The sequence below is a fragment of the Lissotriton helveticus genome, chromosome 1_1 (genome assembly GCF_964261635.1).
Source record: "Lissotriton helveticus chromosome 1_1, aLisHel1.1, whole genome shotgun sequence".
Taxonomy (NCBI): domain Eukaryota; kingdom Metazoa; phylum Chordata; class Amphibia; order Caudata; family Salamandridae; genus Lissotriton; species Lissotriton helveticus.
The window spans coordinates 12767689-12791141 of NC_136057.1; the positions used below are offsets into that span (position 1 = coordinate 12767689).

At 43.8% G+C, this 23453-nt stretch overlaps 1 protein-coding gene across 1 annotated transcript in view; it reads right to left on the minus strand.

The window, feature by feature from the left end:
- Positions 1-23453, minus strand: part of LOC144766834 (lectin-like) — a 140793-nt gene that overhangs the window by 105285 nt on the left and 12055 nt on the right. The window lies entirely within an intron of this gene.

A 23453-nucleotide genomic window follows, 5' to 3' on the forward strand; every position in this document is an offset into this window, starting at 1 on the left:
CTGATAAAAATATTTTTTGGGGGGGCATGGGTTTTGGAAAACAATCTGAATGGGCCTTCTCATAACAAGAATACATTTTATCTCCCCAAAAAGAAGTAAACTAAAATCCCCGAGTAATGTATTTCTAGATACCCACAAGAGATTCTTCGGGAAAGAGACAGCTTGTTATCCTACTGAATCTGTCACCAGTTTATGAACCGCATATCCATTGTAACCTGTCAATTATACATATACTCGGCCACCCCAATTTACTGAAGTAAAAGGAGTATTTGGTTTTGGTTATCCAGGACCCTGTTTCCATTATAGAAAGCCTCAGGGAGAGGGTTATCCAGGTTGTGATAACAATACATATTGCAATAATTTTTAAATGGAAAAGCAGAATGACACACTGGTGGGTTGGCATTACAAAGAACTGATAGTCACCCTGGAGGTTGGTTATTATCTTGCTTGGTGCCTCATTGTGAATAGCACCGACACTTCTTTGTATATCAACTGTTCTGGAATGGTGCTGTACAAAAATGCGATGCCTTTGGTGAATAACAAAGGTCCAAGTTCTTTTGGAATGAACACTAAATAAGCTGCAGTAGATTATGAAGAACCGATTTATGCACACTCGGGGTTTTACTTCTTGTCTAACGGTACATATTCCAATGTCCATAATGATACAGATGATGTAGCTCTTGTGATGGTATTGCCTTTGAGTCTACCCTGTATATATATATAAACTTCTTTATTCGGCTTTTTCACAAAAAAACCATAAAAGAAACATTAAAAGTACAAATTAAATTTTTACACAAGTATATAGATAAATCCCTTTCTGGAGCTATTTCATTTCATCAAAGGTAAAATTACCAGGTACTTATTATAGATTTTGCCTGTGCTTCATAGTACATTTTAGAAAGTTAGGAACAAAGTAGCAAACAGTTTCAGATTCAAGCATTTGAAGTCTAAAAAATGCCGGCCTACATTGTCTAAGGCCCCAGCTCCTCAATGTAGGGAGTAACCACATTTTCCTATGTGAGTGGTGGAATTTGCAAAACATGATCACATGTAAGTTATAATGGTTTGATATTCCATCACAAGGGCATGGGGGAAAACTTGAATCCCATCCATTCTTTAGAGGGAACGCGACCAATCTAAAAAATGTGTCCAGCCTAAATCTTGTCATCAGCATTCTCTCATAAGTTGTTACCTGCAGAGTTAAATAGGGGTGAATGCCATACGTTATTTGGATCATATTCGCATGAATGACCGAAGATTTTGACAATTCGGATGTCAGTCTCAGAGTCTCTAGGTGACAAAGTGCTTGTTGTTTTAGTGCTCTCTTCGGAAGGTCAATTATGGACTCTGGTTGAAGGTAGTATTTCTCAAGGCCAAGATCTTTGAAAAAATGTCTAATATAGGAGAGCCATCTTACTTTTGAAGTATCAACTACAATGGACTGGGTCAGCGCATTTTTGACGGATGTCCAAATGCGCCGCCACAGCATCAATGATTGAATCTTGAGCAAGTCCTCCAGGTAAGGGATTCCTAGTTCCAGGTGAGAGGCATAGATTGAAGTGCCTTTTGGGGTGGCTAAAAGAAATCTAAGGAAGGCGTTTTCTGCTACCTGCAAGGAGCTGGTATCCGTGTGTCCCCAGACTCCTGCTCCATACATTGCAATGGCCTGATATTTGGCACTGTACATTTTCAATAACTCCACTGGAGCCCTTCTCCCAATCTCTGAGAGAAGCTCATTAAGGCCGCTATTGATCTTTTAAATAGATGGCACCTTGTCTCTACTGCTGGCTTCCATGTCAATCGTTCATCTATCGTGATACCAAGGTACGGATACTGGGCAGTGACCTCGAGTTTTTGATTATCGAGGTAGATCTCTTTTACTCCTTTTTTTCCTGGTGCCTGATATCATGACAAACGTTTTCTTGACATTTACCTGTAGGTCCAGACCACCCATGAAAGTCGTATATCTATTCAGGGAATTCTGAAGCTCGCGCGGGGTACGCGCGAGAATGACAGCGTCATCCGCGTAGAGCAGGGCGGGAATCCGGCACTGTTTTATACGTGGGAGGTCCTGAGCCCCCCTCAACATCCCTTTCTCCAAGCCGTTGGTGTAAAGTGAGAAAAGGAAGGGGGCCAGGACGCATCCTTGCCTGACTCCACGCTCTACTCCGAACGGTGCTGTCAGCTTTCCGTTCAGGCCAAAGCGTACTCTTGCCGTGGCTCCTGAATAGAGCTCCCTCAGGAAATCTAAGAGGGGGGGTTCCACTCCCATGTGGCTTAGGACCGTCCACAGTTTTGAGTGCGAAACGCAGTCAAAAGCTGCGGACAGGTCTACATAGACCATATATATCATGTTCTCCTTAGCCTGCGTGTATTTACCCAATATCAAACTGAGATTGAGGGCCTGTTCTATCGTTCCGAACCCCTCTCGAAAACCGAATTGGAGGTCGGAAATAATGCCTCGCTCCTCACCCCACTGCTGGAGTCGCTCTAGGATTACTCTCCCCACGACTTTACCGAGCGAGTCCAGCAATGAGATGGGGCGATAGCATTTCGCGTCTTGGCGGTCCCCTTTTTAGGTCTCGCCTGTCGATGCGCATGCGCATCGAGCAAGCGAGACTATAGGGGCTCATCGACTCTTTATCTAACTTGCAAGGAATCGTGGCGATTCCTTGCAGTGCCCGTGACTTTTAAGCTCAATGCGCATGTGCATTGAGCTTAAAAGCGCGTGCACAGCCGCCCGCATCCTCCGACACCTTTGAAGTGAAGCTTAGCTTCACTTCAAAGGCCCGGCTTCTTCACACCCACATGCCGCTCTGCCCCGCTCCGCCCCCTCCCCTGAGTCATCCTGCCTGCCCCTTCCCGCCGTGTCGCATTTCTCCTCCCCCCTCCCCTCTCTTCCCTCCGTCTTGTCTTTTAGGCCGGCTCGCACAACTTAATTTGCTCTTCCCCTGTGCTTCTCTTCATATGGGAATGAAGCCAGGGAGGGAGATGGCTCTCACAGTGTGCATTAATGCGTGGCAGTATCACCCAGGCAGTGTGCATTAATGCGTGGCAGTTTCGCCCGGGCAGTGTGCATTAATGCGTGGCAGTTTCACCCGGCATGAAGCAGGCGCCTCCTTTCTTTTGTTCTATACGCCGCGGCGTGCTCCTTCAAGCTCCCCTGCCCTTCGCATTGAATCCCCTCTCTTCCCCCACGCTTGGCACACATGCAATCTTTCCCTTAAGGTTGCAACGCTTCTTTAATACACACTTCCCTCTGCAGCATTTGCTGCTCTGCCCAACTTCCTCCCTCCGCTCGCGGGCGCCTCACCGCTCCACCACGCAATAAAAGTACCGGTAAGCCTGGAACATACAGACACCCGCCGGGCAATAGAAGTTGCACAGTTTGTGCCCGACGTACATGCTCGCCTGTGAAGTGAACAAGTTCCTAGCCCCATCCAGCTCTGGCGCGCCCAACTTCCCTCTCTTCTTTTATATCTTGCGTGCAAACAGCACAACAATCAGCCGCACCAGTGAATTATTCACGTCTTTAATTTGCTCACTTAATGACACCGGCGTTCTGTAATCAGAGTGCAGAGCCTGCTACCAAGCATTATGGATGACGGCCGGATTTAAATGCTGGACAATATAAAGCTCTCAGTGGTTCTGTAGTTAGTTTTTCACAAGGCAGTACTTAGATAAACTGCTGTAACGCATATTTCAAACACACTGTATGATGTAGACTAATCATGTTATCCCGTAGACAGCCCTGTTTCAATGGTTTATTTGCTTTTAAAAAAGACTGGTTAAAACTGTGTTACATGAAATAAATGCACAACTGCACAGTTAACCAGAGGTAAGTTGTTTATTCAAATAATTTTGATCAGCCTGTGTATGTAAAATTAAACAAGATCTAAAGCGCAGTTTCAGGGCAATGTGAACAAGGGCACCATGCTGAGTGAATACCTATAATGTTCTCAGCCACGCAATACCTACAGTGTGCACGGTCGCCGAATACTTTTATTTTATTAACATGATGCCCGCTTTATTCACAGCCCTGCAATACCTATAATATGCATGGCTGCTGAAAACTTTTATTTATTAACATGGCGCCCGCTTTATTAAGAGCCTTGCAATACCTATAATATTCACAGCCACGCAATACCTAGAATGTGCACGGCCGCAAATACTTTTATTTATTAACATAAAGCCCACTTCACTCGCAGCCGCACTTAAAAACTGGCACGCACTATAACAATTTGCATTAACTTGATAAATGTGCTTGTCAGGGTGGAATCTAAACGCAGAACTTTGCTTATGTCAGCTGCTTTTGAACCACATGAACAGTGTAACGCGGGGACGCCAGTGGGTGCACAAAACTGCGATTTCTTCGTCGCGGAGCTGTTAGTCAGCTGGTTGGTGCTTGCGTAAAACGAATTTAGAAACGGTCGTTTTCAAGCGTCGTAACGGCAGTATGTGTGCGACTATCTTTAATTAAGTATTTGTGTAATTCCAGCAAGCATGGAGCGGTAAAATCACGGCACAGTTTCTTTCTGTGAGAAAATATGTTAATCTGGTTTTCTTCGCACTGGAAGCGCCTTGCCCTCGGATGACAGGCTGTGCCACTGGTGACTCACGTTTTGCTTTAGGCAACCCGTCTATGTTTTAAAATTCAGCAATCGTTTGCAAAAACATCTATGTATTTTTCCGCAGTGGGACCCCTCACCCCTAAAAAACAAAACAAAAAAAACACACTTTGCAGCTTTCCCCGTACTTCTTCTAATATACAAAGCACACCGCTGAATTGCATTGCTTGCCAAATGTGTTTTTCCTCATACATATCTCGCTGTCATTAATTGATTCTTTTCACCCGGAAACTGGTGCTCAAATGCCTTTAAAATCTCGGGTACGTGCTCTGTTTGACTGATGTGGCGTGCCTGTGGTGATTACCGTGAGCTGGGGATGTCATTTGTGTTGGAGAAGCACTGTTTGAGCATTAATGCACATGGAACGAGCTGTCATACATGTGATCAAGGCTACATTGTAGTTTACGCAATCCTGAGTCCAGAGTTTTACAATGTTTTCCAGCGCCATAAAAATTGTGTGATCCTGGGCAAATCGTGTTTCTGTCTTTATTCTACGAACTTCCAATAGTGCGCAGGTATTGGATAGGAAGTATCCGGCGCTAAAAAAACGCAAGGAGTCCATTCCATAGTGCATTTTTAGATGGATAATTGATTTTATTGATGCATATTTTTTCCCAGCGATTTTGACTTACGATTAATCTGTTAAATATAGCTATATAATTTCTTTTTTTTAAAACTCGATAATTGAAGTGAAAAGCGCAAAACTGAATATACGAAGCATGCGCGCGGATTTTGAGTCCTTTTTCTTTCTCAATTACCTACATCTTGTGTTTTTCCTCTCTCCTCTGGACCGACATGATGGCAGCAGCAACGGGAACCCGAGGTTACCTCACCTTTCGGCCATGAGCCAGCACCTGTACAGCCCGGCCCCTCCTCTCTCTCATTCTGGCTCGTCTGACTTTCAGCCTCCGTACTTCCCGCCCCCCTACCAGCCCCTGTCGTATTCCCAGTCGGCAGACCCCTACTCACACCTCGACCCCTTCTCCATCAACTCCCTCCACCAGTCTCACCAGCCCTCCCCCAGCCAGCAGCAGGGCTGGCCCAACAGGAACAACCCCTCACCCTCACTCACCCTCAACCCCTCACCCACCCTCAACCCCTCACCCTCAACCCCTCACCCTCAACCCCTCACCCACCCTCACTCACCCTCACCCTCAGCCTCACCCTCACTCACCCTCAACCCCTCACCCTCACCCTCACTCACCCTCACTCACCCTCAACCTCATGCTAAAGATTTACAAAAAAAACCATTAACAATTCTAAAAGCACTAACTCTAATGCTGCGAGACCTATTGCATTTCTAATGCTTGTTTAAAAATGGGGACCATTATAGACTTGGTCCAAGAATTCAGAACACCCTCATTTACGGCGGCTGTGCATACTCTTGTAATAATGGGTGCCCAAAGGTCCAGATTGTATTTGAAGAAGTCCACTGGGACCCCATCAGTCAGGCCCTGGGGCTTTCCCCGTTTTGCTTGTTTCCAAAGCCACTAACAGGTCAGGAATATCAAAAAGGAGCGGGATTGGATATTGTACTTTTGGAAGCATATTATCGGGCCATCTATATTTGGATTATTTTTAAAAATCTTAGAAAAATGGGCCACCCATGTGTCTTCATCTATGGCTACTTCGATCTTGGGGGTGTTATTGTCAGTAAGATAAGGAGCAGTAACCGTTCGCCAGAAGGCCTCACTATTTTTTGAAACAGCACTCTTGTGTAAATCTTCCCAGAGTTTCTGTTTCAATTCTTTGGTTCTTTGCTTACGTTCCCCAGTATATTGACGTCTGAGAAGTTGGATCTGTACCATGTCTCTCGGTTTATTGTGTAGGGCAAGTTTTAGTTTAGTAAGGGCTGTAGTACAATTTTGATTGAACCACCCTTTCTTGCCGGAATGTTTGGTCATTAATTTGAGCGAAAGTAGTTCCTTAATTTTTTCTAAAATTTGTTTAAAATTATTTAGGACTTCTTCGTGACTTACCGAGAGGTCCAGGCATTTTATTATGTTTGGATAAGCCAGCTCGACCAATTTTTTTGTGATTTCGCTAGGGTTAATTTTTTTCCCATTTAATTGTGTAGCCATTCTGTTTACCTACCTCTAAGTTGTTCTGGGCAAGAGTATTAGCTATTAATGTGTTTTGGGGCTTATACTCGGGTAAGTAAAGGTGCATTCTCAACGCAGAGTGGTCACTCAATGAGTTGTCAATGACCTGGAAATCTTTGGCTATGTTTAGCAAACCGGGAGACAGGAAAATAAAGTCAACTGTCGTTTGGTGACCTCTGCCCACATAGGTCGGATTAAGGGAATTTAGATCTGCACTTGGACGGTTAGCAATTTTCAGATCCAAATCGGAGAGCACATTGTTTAAAGCATTCCCCGCTTTGCTATGCGTAAAATGCACTAATGGGGCCTCAAATTCATCCACAATCCCACAACAGTGTAAATTCGCCAGTGGGCATGGATGGAGGTTGAAGTCCCCTCCCCATAGTAAGTGAGTTGCCCCGTATTTACCTTTCCTGTGATGGAGTTGACTTAATCTCTCCTGTACATTTCTAAGAAGGATCATGAATTGATCTTCCTCTAGATTATTATAAAGGTTAATCAAAAGAATGTTCTCCTTATTCGCAAAGGAAAGTAAAAGAATTTGGTAGTTAGGATCAGAATGGACAATGGACACTTTTAGGTGGTTCAGGGTATTCGTTATATACATTATTAGCCCACCTTTGGGCCTACCTGTTATGCTGCTCACAGCTGGAATAAAAAATGTTTTGTATCCTAATAAATGGAGCTCTGTTGTGGACCATGACTCCTGGAGACAGATTATTTTACAACATTCTAAAAAGTTTTGAGCCGTTCCATCCTCAATCTTGGAGCGCAGGCCCGCTACATTCCAAAAGAGGATGGGTATGCGGTGTGTATCATCTTTTGGAGCTACTACTTCTGTGGGTGCCAGAGGAGTGCTTATTTTCGGAGAGGGGGGGTGAATTAAGAATGATAGGTTCAGTTTCAGTTGATGGTCAATCGACCATTTCAAGTCCACTGAATCTATTAGACAGCGGAATATTATACCACGGTTCCCATCGGGGCGGCTCTCTATGTGTCGTCCTCTGTATATGAGGCCTCCAGTCTTCCCAAGGTCCACCCTGGTAGCGTGATCCCACTGGATGCCAAACATTATCTTGCTCATGATGTCTGGGGCCCCCATAAAATCTGGAGTTTGAAAAATCCACTTGTCGGGGAGGTGGTGCAGCCCATGGAGGGTCATAATCCTGGGAAAAGCCATTTAATTATCTAAAAGGATAAAAAAAAAGAAAGTGGTTTGAGACTGATGCCTCCATTTGCATTCGCGTCTTCCCAGGAGCAGATATAATCTGCTGTATGGGGGTCTTTGAGGGTGATCAGGATGCAATCCCCTGCGATTGTTTTTCTAGTTTTACCCACCCATGTTGTTCTGCATACTGACCGAATCCTTCCATGCCAAGTTGAAGGCATGGGACGATTGATCTGTAGCCAGTGTTGTGCTTTATTTTTCAGAGACCACCCGGGTTCCGCTTTGTGGTCCGCTAGCTCTGGGACGCCAGTCATGACCACTACGTAGGGGGAAGCCTCGGGTGGCAAATCAACTGGAAATCTGGCCTCCCCGGAAGTCCTAGAACTATTTCTATTGGCTTTTGGAGCCGGGGGATTGGGGGCCGAGGATTGAGGCACCGGTGTTTTAGATGTTGCTTTGTTCGTAGTCTTGTTAGCTGCCACTAAATTTGGCGCAGGTGTGGTTGGTGGCTGTAAGTTTCCCTGTGGCCGGATAGTAGGTGCCTTGATAGTTGAATTCGGTGTGCTCTTGGTAGTCGGCAGGGTAGGAACTAAAACCTGGGGTACGTTGTTTTGAGCAATTATTGATTTCGAAGGTGCATTTGCAGACTTTGTGAGATATTGTTTTTTGTTATTATTATTACCCCCTGTCTTTTGAGCCCCTGCTATTTGGTTATATTGTTGGGGGTTAACAAGCTTTGATATCTGTATCTCCAACTGTGCTAATCTTTGTTCTACTGGTAGTAGGGATAGTTTAAATAGGTCGGCAATTTTATTTAACAAATGTGAATTTTCATCATCATCACATGGTCCCTTGTTGGTCAGTAAAGGTGTCGGGGAGTCCAGATTCACGGGGGTAGGGGTTTCATGCTCAATATGATGGATTAGCACAGAAGCTACTGAGTGGTCTGCTCTAGGGTGTAAGTCCGGAGGGGCGCTAGGAATTTAGTCCGTCATATTAGAGGTAGGGTTTTTTTGATCGTTCTTTCTCTTACTTATCGCACCCACCCTCTTTCCCCTTGCTTGGATTCTTTCCAAAGAAGTCGTTTGTGAGGGGGTTTGAGGTACTAAATCTGGAGTTCTTTCTAAATCAGTGCTTAACTGTGAGTCTGCAAGCTGGGACACAGAGAGATCCACAATATTAGGCAAACTACGTCTCTCACGGCTCACCCTCCCCCCTTCCTTATTGTTCCCTAAAACTGGTGTTCTTGCATCAGCCAGGTTACCCAGGGAAGATCTTTTGGCAAATGCTAAATCTAGGGATACCCGTTCTTCTATCAATGAAATGCTTTGGTCTATGAATGTATTCGCCTTAGTTATGAAATCATCCATAGGACCAAGCAATTTGCCCACGCTACCCGGGGCCTTAGTTTTGTTTCCTCTAGTCACCACCATTTTACCTAAAGAGTAGAAAGGGAAACAAAAGTAATACTAAAATAGAAAGGGGATGGCCCAGTCCAGTCTCACCAGTCCTCGAACGGCCTCAAACGGCCCGCCCTTTGCCCGGGCTTAGCCCCGGGCTTGGTCCCGCGCACGTCCCGCGAGCGCGGGATTTAAAAGACTTAAAATATAGGAGCTAGGGGCGGGGAAGAGACACCAGGTGCGCTGGATGTTGCTGCGCAAAGCATCCTGGGTCTCGCAGTCCCTGCCCCGGCAGTTACAGCGATGTCAGGCTCAGGCTCCTCTCAAATCAGGCTCCAGGTCGGCCAGGGCAAACAGCAAGTCTCCAGGTACGGCGAAAATGCCAGCAGGGATGAAATCCTTAATTCTCGGCTGCGAGCGGCACCCCTGTAAATATGCTAAGTCTAAATATGCTAAGTGCAATGTATGCTAAGTTAAAATAACTTTGACTAAAGAATTCTGTGAGGGAGTGACCAATATAGAGGTCAATAATTATAGCAATGGGATCATTTTTGGATACATTCTTTCTTCCATATTTACATTTGGTGGTTTTGCCATGGCCATGGGTGAGAAAGACAGATAATATTTTTGATGAAATCTGCAAACTTTATCCGACACTACAGTGGCAGTTTTGCGTGACATCACCACTCAATTGGATAGTGTGTGAATATATTTGGAACAGACCAGGTCTGCAGTAGATTTTGTTCTAGCTAGGAGTGGTGGTGCATGTGCAGTAGTAGGCGATCAGTGTGTTGTCGGGATCAAGGATATAGAAAAGAATACCACCGACCACATATTAGACATTCTTGAAAATGTCAAGGGAATGAAAAATGGGAATTGGAGTTCTTCTCTATTTGGCAGCTGGGGCTGGATTCTCGAAAAAACTATTTATCTTATTGTGGTATTGGTCCTTTGCTGTGTTCTCGTTCAGTGTCTTCCCTTGTGTTGTTCCTATTGTACCACATTCCTCATGTTCAAAAAGAAGATATCAATTCATGAATATTGACAAATGAATTTTTGAGAATTCCTAACTCCTTACTGTTTCTCTTCCTGATATTGATAATATAGAGTACTCATAATAGTTTATTATTGCGAATTCTTATTACTGTTTATGGCTTTTGCTTTTTGCTGTTGTTAGAACATGTTTTATCTCATGCTTAAAGGAGGATCAGTTAGAGTAGAAATGTTTATGTCACCATACTGCCCATGTAAGTTAGCATTCGCTGCACCATTTTCTTTGCAGGCGCCATTTTAGACTGTTCGAAACTAATCCAGTTTAATCTTCAGAGATGCTCCCTTTTGAGTTTTGTTTCTTTTACTTCTGTTCTGCCTCAGTAATGAATACTGTTCTTATTAGTGCAAACCTTTATCACTAGATAGAGGACCTCTCCCTCTTGTCTGGTGGCAGGCTTGGGAGGGAGCAATCTTGGATTACAATACTTTGTATAAGCTAGGAGCTCTGAGACAGATTTTCTGCATTTTACTGTTTTAGCTGCACCTGCTTGGAAAATTCCACTATGTGTATGTTTTAGCCAAGTTACGAAACGCACATAATGTATATTTATGCTTGTTGATTTCAGTCCTCTCTGCAGAACTCCTAGCGACTGGGCAGACCGGGCTCCGCTCTGAGTGTATAATAATAAATAGCTATTGGTTTGTATTCTCTAATGTCCGACCGACTCTTCTTTTAGTATGGAAGGCTGAGAAGTGGTCATTAGAGAACTGAGTGGCCCTAAACGGGTCACTTCCATTACTCGAGACTACACTAACTGCCTACATCCTACAATGGCCCAAATACAGAAACCTCCAGACTATACTAACTGCCACCATCCTCCCACTGCCCAAATACACAAACCCCCACATGACATTAACTGCCTACATCCTCCCACTCCCTGAATACACAAACCGATGATACTAACTGCCACCATCCTCCCATTGCCAGAATACACAAACCCTCAGACGATACTGTCTACATCCTCCCAGTGCCCGAATACACAAACCCTCAGATGAAAATAACTGTCTACATCCTGCCACTGCCCAATTACTCAACCCCCCAGATGATACCATCTGTTTACATCCTCCCACTACTTGAATACACAAATGCCAAGACTACACTCTGCGCCTACATCCTCCCACTGCCCAAATACAGAAACCCCAGATGACAGTAACTGCTTACATCCCCCCACTGCCCGAAGACAGGAAACCACCAGGCGACATTAACTGCAGAAATCTATGCACTCTCTAAATACACAACCCAGAGGACACTAACTGCCTAAATCCTCCCACTGCCTAAATACAGAACACCACAGAATACGTTACCTGCCTACATCCTCCCAGTGAATAAATACAGAAACTTCCAGATAACACTAAAGGCCTACATCCTCCCTCTGCCCAAATACACAAATTCCCAGATTACACTAACTGCTGACATCCTGTAACTGTCTGTATCCTCCCACTGCCCAAATATTGAAACCCCAGGATGACACTAACTGCCTTCATCCTCCCACTGCCCGAATACACAAATTCCCAGATTACACTAACTGCTGACATCCTGTAACTGTCTGTATCCTCCCACTGCCCAAATATAGAAACCCCAGGATGACACTAACTGCCTTCGTCCTCCCATTGCCCGAATACACAAATTCCCAGATTACACTAACTGCTGACATCCTGTAACTGTCTGTATCCTCCCACTGCCCAAATATAGAAACCCCAGGATGACACTAACTGCCTTCATCCTCCCACTGCCCGAATACACAAATTCCCAGATTACACTAACTGCTGACATCATGTAACTGTCTGTATCCTCCCACTGCCCAAATATAGAAACCCCAGGATGACACTAGCTGCCTACATCCTCCCTTTGCCTGAATACACAAACCTCCAAACTACACTAACTAGCTGCATCCTCCCACTTCCCAAATACAGAATTCTTAAGAGGACATTAACTGACAACAAGCTCCCACTACCCTAATACACAAACCCCCAGACAATACTAATTGTCTTCATCCTCCCACTGCCCAAATACATAAAACCCCAGATGATACCAGCTGCCTACATCCTCTGAGGGCCTGAATACACAAAACCGTAGATGACACTAAAGACCTACATCCTCCCACGGCTTGAATACCCAAATCCCCAGACAACACTAACTGCAGACATTGTTGTACTGCCTGAATACACAACCCCCAGATGACACTAACTGCTGACATCCTTGCACTTTCCAAACACACAAACCCACAGATGACACTAACTGCCTACATTCTCCCACTACCCAAATACAGAAACCCCCAAACTACATTAACTGCCTACATCCTCCCGGTGACCAAACACAGACACCTCCAGACGACACTAACTGGTGACATCCTCACACTTTCCGAAGACTAAAACCCCCAGATGACATTACTTGATTACATCCTCCCACTGCCCCAATACAGAAACCCCTGCATACACTAGCTGCCTATATCCTCCTACTGCCCGAATAGACAATGCCCCAGACGACACTAACTGAAGACATCCTACGACTGTCCAAACACAGAAACCCCAGACAACAGGAACTGTCTACATCGCCCAATGCCAAAATACAAAAAACATCCAGACTACTCTAACGTCCACCATCCTCCCACTGCCCAAATATGCAAACGCCCAGATGACCCTAACCCCCCACATTCTCCCACTATCTGAATACTCAAACCCTCAGACGACACTAACTGCCGACATCCTGCAACTGCCCAACAAAACAAACCCCATACGAAACAAACAGCCTACGTCCTCTGCCCCAATACAGAAACCTCAAGATGACAAGAACCGCCTACATCCCCCCACTGCCCAAATACACAAAACTCTATGCTACACTAACTGCTTACATCCTCCCACTGCACAAATACACAAATCCTGGGATGACACTAACTGCCTATATTCTCCTTCTGCCCAAAAACACAAATTCCAATATGACACTAACAGCTGACATCCTCCGAATGCTCCAATACACAAAGCCCCAGATGACATTAACTGCCTACATCCTCCCACTGACCAAAAACAGAAACCCCCAGATGACACTGACTGTCTACATCCTCCCACTGCCTCCATACACCAACCCCAAGAAAAACTAGCTGCCTACCTCCTCCCACTGCCTGAATACACAAACCCCAGATGATACTCACTGCCTACATCCTCCCGCCTCCCACAGACAGAAACCACCAGATGACATTAACTGCCGCCATCCTCTTACTGCCTGAATACACAAACCCCCAGATGACACTAACTGACTACATCCTTCCACTGCCCGAATACAAAAACACCCACCGAATACAAAAACACTCAGGAGATACTAATTGTCTATCTCCTCCCACTGCTCAAATACGCAAACTCCCAGATGACACCAGCTGCCCGAATACTCGTACACGCAGATGACACTGATAGAGCGAGTTTCAGAATAATATTTTGTTCTGGCTCCCAAAGTTAAACTTCCATAATAAATAACCGTATTAATTGATTTGTGGTGAATTATTAACCAACCTAGATTAAAATGCATTTACATGACACGAGGGATTAATACATGTGCTCTTTGTTGCAAACACATGTGCGTTGAAAATAATAAATTAATCTTGTCTATTGTCTTTGTCAGTATTAAATGCGGCTGTTCAATTAATGGCATGTGCTTATTTGTGTGCTTATGTTATGTCTTTTCGTCTTTTATGTGGCTTGGACGCCTCAGGGCAGCTACGTGCGCTTTATAAAAATCATTTCATTCATAAGTTTGTGGAGAATTCTGTGGCTTGTGCTTAAGCTAGGTAACATAAATTAACGGGTTAATAATTAGCAAAGGGGGTGGGTAACAGAATGGGTCTCAATTCTCTAATTAATTGATGTCTTGTGTTTGTTTAAATGATAGTTTTCAAGTGAGGCCTAAAGAGTAAACTGAAAAGGTGGTGTTGCCCAGTCCTGTCCTGCATGGAAACTTTTCCACGTTGAAAAATATTTGCAAGCTCGAATGAACATTGTTTTACGTGCTCTTGGTGAGATTGACCCAAGGACAGGAAGAGGCGAAGTTTGACAAGCTAAGGAAGTCACGGCCTGTAACTTGTAAAATGTTTCTTTTTGAGGAAGCTGCGTGACTTGAGAATGAGAGACAATGGACTCTAAGAAAGCCCGATCTAGGCTTGGAGAGAGATAATGACAGCATATGAGCTGACATCAGTCAGCCAATAAGGACACTGGATGGCAGAGAAAAATATACTTTTAGTGAGATTAGTTAGGCAGAAAAGGTATAAAAATTGCCCCCATGGGCAGGAGGGCGCCTCTCACTTTCCGAATCCTGATGGGCGTGTCGTGCTGTTGAACTTCTGGCGCACGTAAGGATAACAGGCTTAAATGACTTTTCCTTTTAGGTGAAGAGAGTTTTAGACAGGGAAATAGACTTAGGGAATGGAAAACTGTTATTTGCTTAAATTCATACATGCTGATTTGTTTTGAAGATGTCAGTCCAATAAATAATTTTTCTTAATTGATGCTGCTTAAATTGCTAATAAATAAAGATTCTTAATAAAATGCTCATTCATGAATAATAAAGATTAATAAAATTAGATTTTTGAAACGACAAGCTGGTCTTGTTTATTCATGGTCTAGTTACCATCAGCTGTTCCATTTGCCTAAGTGACTTAATTAATATGATAATATGCATAAACCCATGGTAAGAAATGATAAACTGCAGTTGTATATAAATGTGTAAATAGTTTGTGAATAGGTTCAAAACGCCGTCACTGCTGCCCTCGACGCTGCTCCAACCGCTGCTTGTCTCCTCCCCCCGCCGCAGCCTCCCACCATCAGCGCTGCCGCCGAGTGGGGGAGTGGGAAAACTACAAGTCCCAGCGGCCTCCGCGACCGGAAGTCGCGTTGAGGCGGAGCGCGCCAGGAGGCGAATAAAAGCGGACTTCACCTGCCGTGGTGTGTGTACCTGCATAAACTGCTTTTGCCAGCCCAGGGAGAAACGCTGCCACATCTACTTGAGAGCCCCAGTCAAAACGCCGTCACTGCTGCCCTCGACGCTGCTCCAACCGCTGCTTGTCTCCTCCCCCCGCCGCAGCCTCCCACCATCAGCGCTGCCGCCAAGTGGGGGAGTGGGAAAACTACAAGTCCCAGCGGCCTCCGCGACCGGAAGTCGCGTTGAGGCGGAGCGCGCCAGGAGGCGAATAAAAGCGGACTTCAACTCCCGCGTCGCGGGAGCGCGCGGGGCCGCGCCGGGCTAAGCCCGGGCCAAGGGCGGGCCCGTTTCAGCCCGTTCCAGACTGAGTAGGACTGGACTGGGCCACGGTATTTACACTTACATTTTTAGCCCGCCACTTTTATTTGTGCCCCATCCTTGGAGGCTGACATTGTACTTGACCCGTACTTATTACTAATTTTACTAATTTTGTTGTACTTGACGCAATTCACTATGAATAAGCGCACTAGAAGTAAAAAGACCACTAGCCTAACCGAAATTACTGGCCCTTTAGACTTATTCATTACTAAGACCAATGAAGTCATAGACAAAAGTATACTCATCCTGGAACGAAGGGTATCCCATGAACTGGAGGTCGCAAGAAGATCGTCTATGGGGCCCCTGGCTTCTGCACAAACCCCTACTCATCAGGGACCAATCATCCCACTGCTTAAGCAAGCTGACAATACGAACGCATTAATACACACGGTTCCAAATATTGTCGACCTATCTGCCACCCAACTCCCACTGGGGTCTAACTCCAGTGAGGATTTGGAAAAAACACCGGATCTACAATTTTCCCATAATGAGGTGGACATTGTTGACTCTAATTCCATGGGTAAGCGGGAGGGTGCCATAGCTAAGAGGCAAAATACAGAGACGATCCCACATGAGACGATATTAGCTGTACATAACAACACGGCCTCACTCAATCCAATTACTGATATAACTTTGTCAGATCAACTGATCCCTTCCAATAGTGGTGCTGATTGCATATTAACTCTACATGACGCCGGTCTCAGAGAGCTGACAGAGAATCAAGCCCCCGGGGGTGGCATACAGAAACCATGCACTACATGTGTAACATTACATGATTTTATCACAAAAAGCATGGGGCAGTTGCTAAAACACCACCTTCAGCCATTGGAAAAGAGTATCATGATCATTGAGAAGCAATTAGCTAAACTAAATACCCCAGCCTTTAAGCAGAAAACATTGGGTACACCTGCCAAGGACCTGGGGATTGCGAAAGACACAAATAATCCGGCTCAACCCCCGTCTTTACCAACAACCAGGTCTAAACCCCAGCCGCTCGAAAGAGTTTTAAATTCTGAAGCTCAAAAAAACGACAGGCAAATTAATCAACCTACCTCAAAATCTGCTTCAAAAGACGGGATTGAAAAACGAAAAGGCCCCATTGATAACCCTCAAAAAACCCCGGCTCCCGTGGAGTTAATCAGCAAAGCAGCGAAGCAGAAGGATACCCCACAGACATCACAAAAAGCCCAACCACCCCAGTCACAAGCTAATGAGAGGAAAGGCCCAAGGTACAGGCGCCCGATACATCTGCCACCCGAGGCGACCCCATACACTGTCATACTTACTGGGGTCACCGAGCTGGCAGATGGCACAGATGAACCCCCCTGGTCTCTGCGCAATAAGGTATTGCAGTGGTTGAGCCAAAACAGACCTCTCCATCCATCTAATCAGAGTAGAATTATTTCAATGAGAAGAGCGGTCTGGATTGGCAACACCAAAAAAAGCTTACAGGGAGATTGCATTGTACTTAATTGTGAGGACCCCGCTACAGCTGATTATATTTCCTCATGGCCAGCCTTAGAAAAAAGGGGGGGGGTCGACGTACAGCGTCTCTCCTTCTTCTACCCACCTCTAAACACCTTTAATTATGGTGACCCCAATAGCTGGGAGGAAGTCCAGGACTGGCCTTGGACACAGGTGGGGCATTATAACAGAAACGGAAATAGGAACAGCAACAACCACTGGAATAGAGGGTGGGATAATCGTCCCTGGCCACCGAGAAGAGAAAACTCACACCCAGACTACTGGAGGGGGGCCCCCACAAGGAACAGGTACGATTGCTTGGACATGGTCGATTGACCAATAATGACAACAAAACAGAAAGGAAATAACCTAGGCATCCCACTTGAGACCCGTAAAAATGAACATCGTATCACCAGTGCTAATATCCTGCCATTAGGGAACACACTCGATTCCCCTACAGGGGAAACACCACTTACTCCGATAATCTTGCAGAACACCGTACCAACCCAGAGGGAGGTAGAACACATTATAGAGGCCGCTGAGAGGTTAACTCCTCAGACACTGGCATCCGAAGCCAGTCAACATAAATTCAATCTAAAAATAACTACCTGGAATATCGCAGGGCTGAATAACAAAGCAAGGGCCCAGTCATTCCTATCCTTTATGGAAAAACAGGACATAATATGCCTACAGGAATGCTGGGATCAGGAGGAGACCCACATTGAGGGCTTTAGCACCTTCTACATTCCGTCTATACAGGGGAACCGAGGCAGAGGGTCGGGGGGTTTGTGTATCTTCACCTCCAATTTGTGTCATACAAAACTGACTACATATATGGCAAGCGGACCCAAAGTAGAGGTGGCTAGATCAATGCAAGGACTTATGGTCAAAGTAAAGGGGTGGTCCCTTTTTGTGGTTAACATATACATCAACGTGCTAAAAGTAGATCCCAAAGCCTTAATAGCAGAGCTTACTACAATGCTTACGAGGGGTGGCCAGGACGCAGACTGTATTTTACTAGCAGGCGATTATAATTGCCATCTATGTCCTTACAGTGCCACAAAAAACTGTGGCATTTATAACTTAAAAGGGGACCCCACCACACATTTTGAACATTCCATTATGGGTAACATGCTAAACCAATTAATGCATGATTGGGACATGGGGTTTGCTAACGAACTATGCGAGCCTTCTGTAGCCTTCCAGACAACCTTTTTTGGTCGAGGGTCAGGCACTGTAATTGATCACATTCTAGTGTCCAATAGGAATCAGGGCCGCATGGAGGAGTTTAATACGGAAGATCTGGCATTAAGTGATCACTTTCCGATTAGTACCACTATTTCTGTCGGGACGACTGAGAGTCCTGTGTCAAGCATACCTAGTATTCTTCATGGTCACTCACTGTCACTGGCACGAAAGAATGGATATGCCATAAAATGGGCAAAAATCGACGCTACAATTTTCTTGAAGGATTTAGTCCAGAAAGAATTGGAGCAATTTACGACCTGCCTAGAATCTAATATTAGCCCTCAGCCAATTATAGAGGCTTATGGAAGGATAACTGCCACTATAAACGACAAATTAACAAAAAAAATAAAGATAGGGACAGCAAAGAGAGTACATGGCTGGTTTAACTCCGCCTGCTCCAAAGCACATAAAGATCTGCTACAGGCATTAAAGACAGTCCCTAAAGATACTAGTTTAATTAAGGAGGCCAGGCGAGTCTATAAACAGACCCTTCGCGATAGACAGGACGAATTGAAAAACCAGGCCTGGGAAGCTCTAGTAAAGGCAAGTGCCGTAAGGGATAATACTTCTTTCTGGAAAGAAATTAATGCCCCTTTTTTCTCCACGGACACCAAGGCTGACTCGATGGAGATAGCCATAACGGAAGATGTCTGGGTTGATTATTTTACTTCTTTATATAAAAAAGATCTAACAACCCTGACCCCAGAATATGATTCTAACAATAGGCAGGGGGATCAGCCAGTGATGCAACATAGTTTCCCTTTAAATATAGTCATCATCCCCTCAGAGGTCGAACTAGCAATCTCTCAGAGCGCAAATCTAAAAGCCCCCGGCCCAGATGGAGTCCCCATTGATTTATTTAAAGATAACGTAGACCTGTGGGCTCCTTTATTAGCAAATGTAATAAACGCGTATAGCAAAATGGGCTTTCCTGACACATGGCATGAAGCCATAATAATTCCAATATTTAAAAAAGGGGACAGACAGGACCCAAAATGCTATCGCCCTATTTCTTTGCTAGACACACTGATGAAAGTGGCAGGCAGAGTATTGCTAACCAAATTGCAAACCTGGTCTAAGAGTAAAGGGATCCTATCAAAACTACAGTATGGTTTTAAAACTGGCGTAGGCACTGTAGAGCAGGGTTTAAACCTGGCCTTAATAACAAATAGGTACATTGGAAGGAAAAAAGGGAATTTGTTTTTAGCTTTCGTCGACTTAACCTCGGCTTTTGATTGTCTAGACCATAGCTTGCTATGGAAAGCCCTGGTTGAATTGGGGATAGATAAAAATATTTTACATTTTATACAGGAATTATATAGAGACGCAGGTGCTATGGTCAGATACGGCAAAAATGGTGAGCGAACTAAAAAATTCCCCATAGCAAAGGGTGTTCGACAGGGCTGCATCCTTGCGCCATTTCTTTTTAATCTTTACATTAACGAGATAGCAGACTTTTTAAAAGATCTTGAAGTGGATTACCCTAAAATAAACGGGACCTCAGTACCACTATTATTATACGCGGACGATGCCGTGATCATGGCTCGCACGCAGTTGGGTCTCCAGAAAGCACTAACAGGATTTTCAACTTTCATGACCACGAGAGGCTTAAAAATAAACGAGGGAAAAACATTCACAATGTCATGCACTCTGAGGAAAAATATACCAGACTGTAAAACCTTCGTTAATAACACTAAGATAGCTATGACCAAAACTTTTTCCTACCTAGGCATCATATTTAATAACAGGGGTACATGGTCAACAGCAATAACCTCCCGGAACCTGGCCTTCTCACGCATGATAGGTGCTCTTAAACAATTTGCTAAGAGACTAGGTAGGAAACCCGTAGATATATTACTTAAGATCTACGCAGCCAAATGTGTGTCCACCGCTGTATATGGGGCTGGCATTTGGGGTTTAGCAGATTGCACACAAATTCAAACAGTGGAAAATGCTTTCCTGAGGTACTTATTATCAGTCCCCCGCTCCACGTCCACTACCGTTTGCCACAACGAACTGGATAGGGTCCACATCACCGACCTGATAAAAATAGCACCAGTGATGTTGTGGCTTAAGATCTGGACATGTGATGATACAGGTTTCAACAGAGAAGTAATTCAGGACTGTTTAAACCATTCTACTTCCAGTAAGCAGCCATGGTTGGCCTACGTGAAAAAGTTTTTGTTTTCTATTGGTAAACCAGATCTCTACCTAAATCCCACATCATGCTCACAAATAGCAAAAAAAGATCTAAAAGTGGCATGTCTTGACTTACTAGAGGAACGTAGATGGTACCTAGATGGGCACAAGTCCACCATAGTAGCCCATCGTAACATCCTACATGGTACAGGCCTTCACGCTTACTTAGCCCCAACCTATTCGTGTTACCACCGAATGCTCCTGACTCGAATGAGGACGGAGTCTTTTTACAGGTTAATATCATTCCCTGTCCCGAATGATTGGTCGGCTAATTTGGAAAAATGCCCGTGTGATGACCTATCCAAACAGTCAAATTTACATTGCATTTTCTTTTGCAAGTATTACCAGTGGGGGAGAAAAAGATATCTGGTACCATTGTTAAAGTCATGGGGTGTGAGAACCTGTAAAACTGCACTGGTCAGACTGTACATGATGCAAGATGAACTTACCATAGTGACAGTGATAACATTTTTGGCTTTTACTGTAAAGTGCAGAGGGACCATGGGAAATGATTAGGACTTTATGGATAAACAAAAAATTGAAAAATCGTATTATAGTGCACCTTATTGCATCAGATAATACGTAATACAGCAGATTGTATCAATTCCAAGAGTCTTTTTAATGAATTCTAGAAATTTTTATGCATTTTAATGAACTTAATTTGCTCTGTCGTCATGATATGTATTTTTGTAAGAAGTTTTTTAATGAGAAAAGCTATTTAGTCTGCCTACGTTTGTATTTTGTATGCTTTTATGGTTTTTTGTTAAAATACAGAATAAAGCTATTTTTGACTTTGACTTTGACTTTGAAGTGGAGAGTGAAATGGACAAAGAAAAGAGAGGAAGAAAGGAGAGAAAGAGGAGAGGTAGCTGGTCAGTTTAAAATGAGAGAAATTGCTGGTGGTGGATATGTGCATGTTCCTTGGTCAAGACAGGACATTTTACTGTTTACAAATGATTTTACTCGGCTGAGAGAAAAACCTGTGGAATGGTATCGTCAGGTAGACAGATTTGTTAAGGTTTCAAAAGTTCTGTGGATTGATCTTGATGGTTTCTTTGACATTGTTGTCCCGTCAGATCTTTGGACAGAATGTAACATTTCTATAGATTGGCCCAAAGAAGAACCTCTCTGAGATAGAGTAACAGGTGCTCCTTCAGCAGATGTTATGAATCTATATGATAAGGTAATTTTCTAGTTGAAAAATAAGATTCCCCAAAAAGAAGTTGATTGGGTTAAAATCGATAGAACAAATCAAGAGCTAAAAGAATCTGTACATTCATTCTATGAAAGATTACTGCTAGTATTCAAACAATACAGTGGTTATGAAACATTGAGTGAGAAGGACATGAGCCACTTCTTTTACAGGTTTGTTTATGGCTTAAGACCTGAAATTGGTGAAATGATTAGATCTGGAATAGTTGGTTGGCAATCACTTTCGGTTGATGATATTTTGAGAAAAGCAAAATATTGCAGTGATGAAATAGACGCAAAACAAAAGAAGCTGAAAGAAAAGGCAATGGGGCACAGGTAAAGGTAGCTGAACAGAAAATAGCAACCTTAGAAAACAAAAATGTTCAACAGAATCAAGGTAAATTTAAGGGTAATTTTAATAAGCAAAAATTGTTGGGAAATATTGAGGAATTAAAGCAGAAACTCCCATGTTTTAATTGCGGCGAAATTGGACACTGGCAGCGCGAATGTAAAAATCCGCCCAGAAATTTTAAAAATGCATCATTAAATCCGAAGATGCAGAATGAGATAAATCTGCAGCAACAGCTACAGCAACAGCTACAGCGACAGGTAGTGAATCAGCAGAGTCAGATTCCACAACCGCCACTTCAAAATTGTGTAAATGTGCAGAGGTACAATACAGAAACGGGATTCTGCGGAGGTGAACAGGTAAACAGATCACCACGAGTGAATGTGTCAAATGTTTCACAACAGTATTTGTTGAATAAAAATGTAGGAAGTGATTCTGATGGTTACTTATGACGGTGCCTGAGAGAGGAGGAAGAGTGTGTGCTTGGAGCCACTCTTGAGGTAGATCAGGCTGGTCCATTTGTAAATGGGAAGGTAAATGATGTAGAAATCACTTTTCTTGTGGACACTGGTGCTACCCGTTCTACTGTTAGATCAGTGGAAATAGAAAACCTACCTCTCTCGGGTGACAAGATTCAAGTAGTTGGAGTAGCTAATCAACAGATTAAAACAGATTTAACAGAACCAGTGAAGGTTGAAATTGTCAAATTTAAAGACAAACATAGATTTGTAGTCTGTAACAGTAGTCCTGTAAACTTGTTAGGAAGGGACATACTCTGCAAAATGAACTGCAAAATATATTGTTCACCGGTTGGTATAGAGCTTCAAACTCAAGAAGAAGATGGGCTTTACAAATTAACGATGTTAATGGTTGAAGCAGAGGAAAGTAAATTATTTCCTGCATTTCCTAAAAACAATCTTCCTGAAGAATTAAAAGAAACAGTCAATGCTAAAATTTGGGATCTTACAGGAAGTGAGGTGGGTTTGATGAAAAATGTGGATCCAGTTAAAATTACAGTAAGACGAGGAGTAGATTTTCCAAACATTCCTCAGTATAAAATGAAGGCAGAAACTATTGAAGGTGTTATACCTGTAATTGACAAATTCATAAAACAAGGTGTTCTAAAAGAAATTGAGAGTAGCCCATGTAATTCACTGATTATGGGTATCAAAATGCCAAACGGAACTTTCAGGATTGTTCAAGACCTGAGAAAGGTTAATCAAATAGTTGTTCCATGTTGCCCAGTTGTTCCAAACCCAGCGGTAAAATTTCCGCATGATGCAGAATGGTATACAGTCATAGACCTCTGTAATGCATTCTTTACTGTTCCATTGCATCCAGAAAGCCAGCAAATGTTTGCGTTC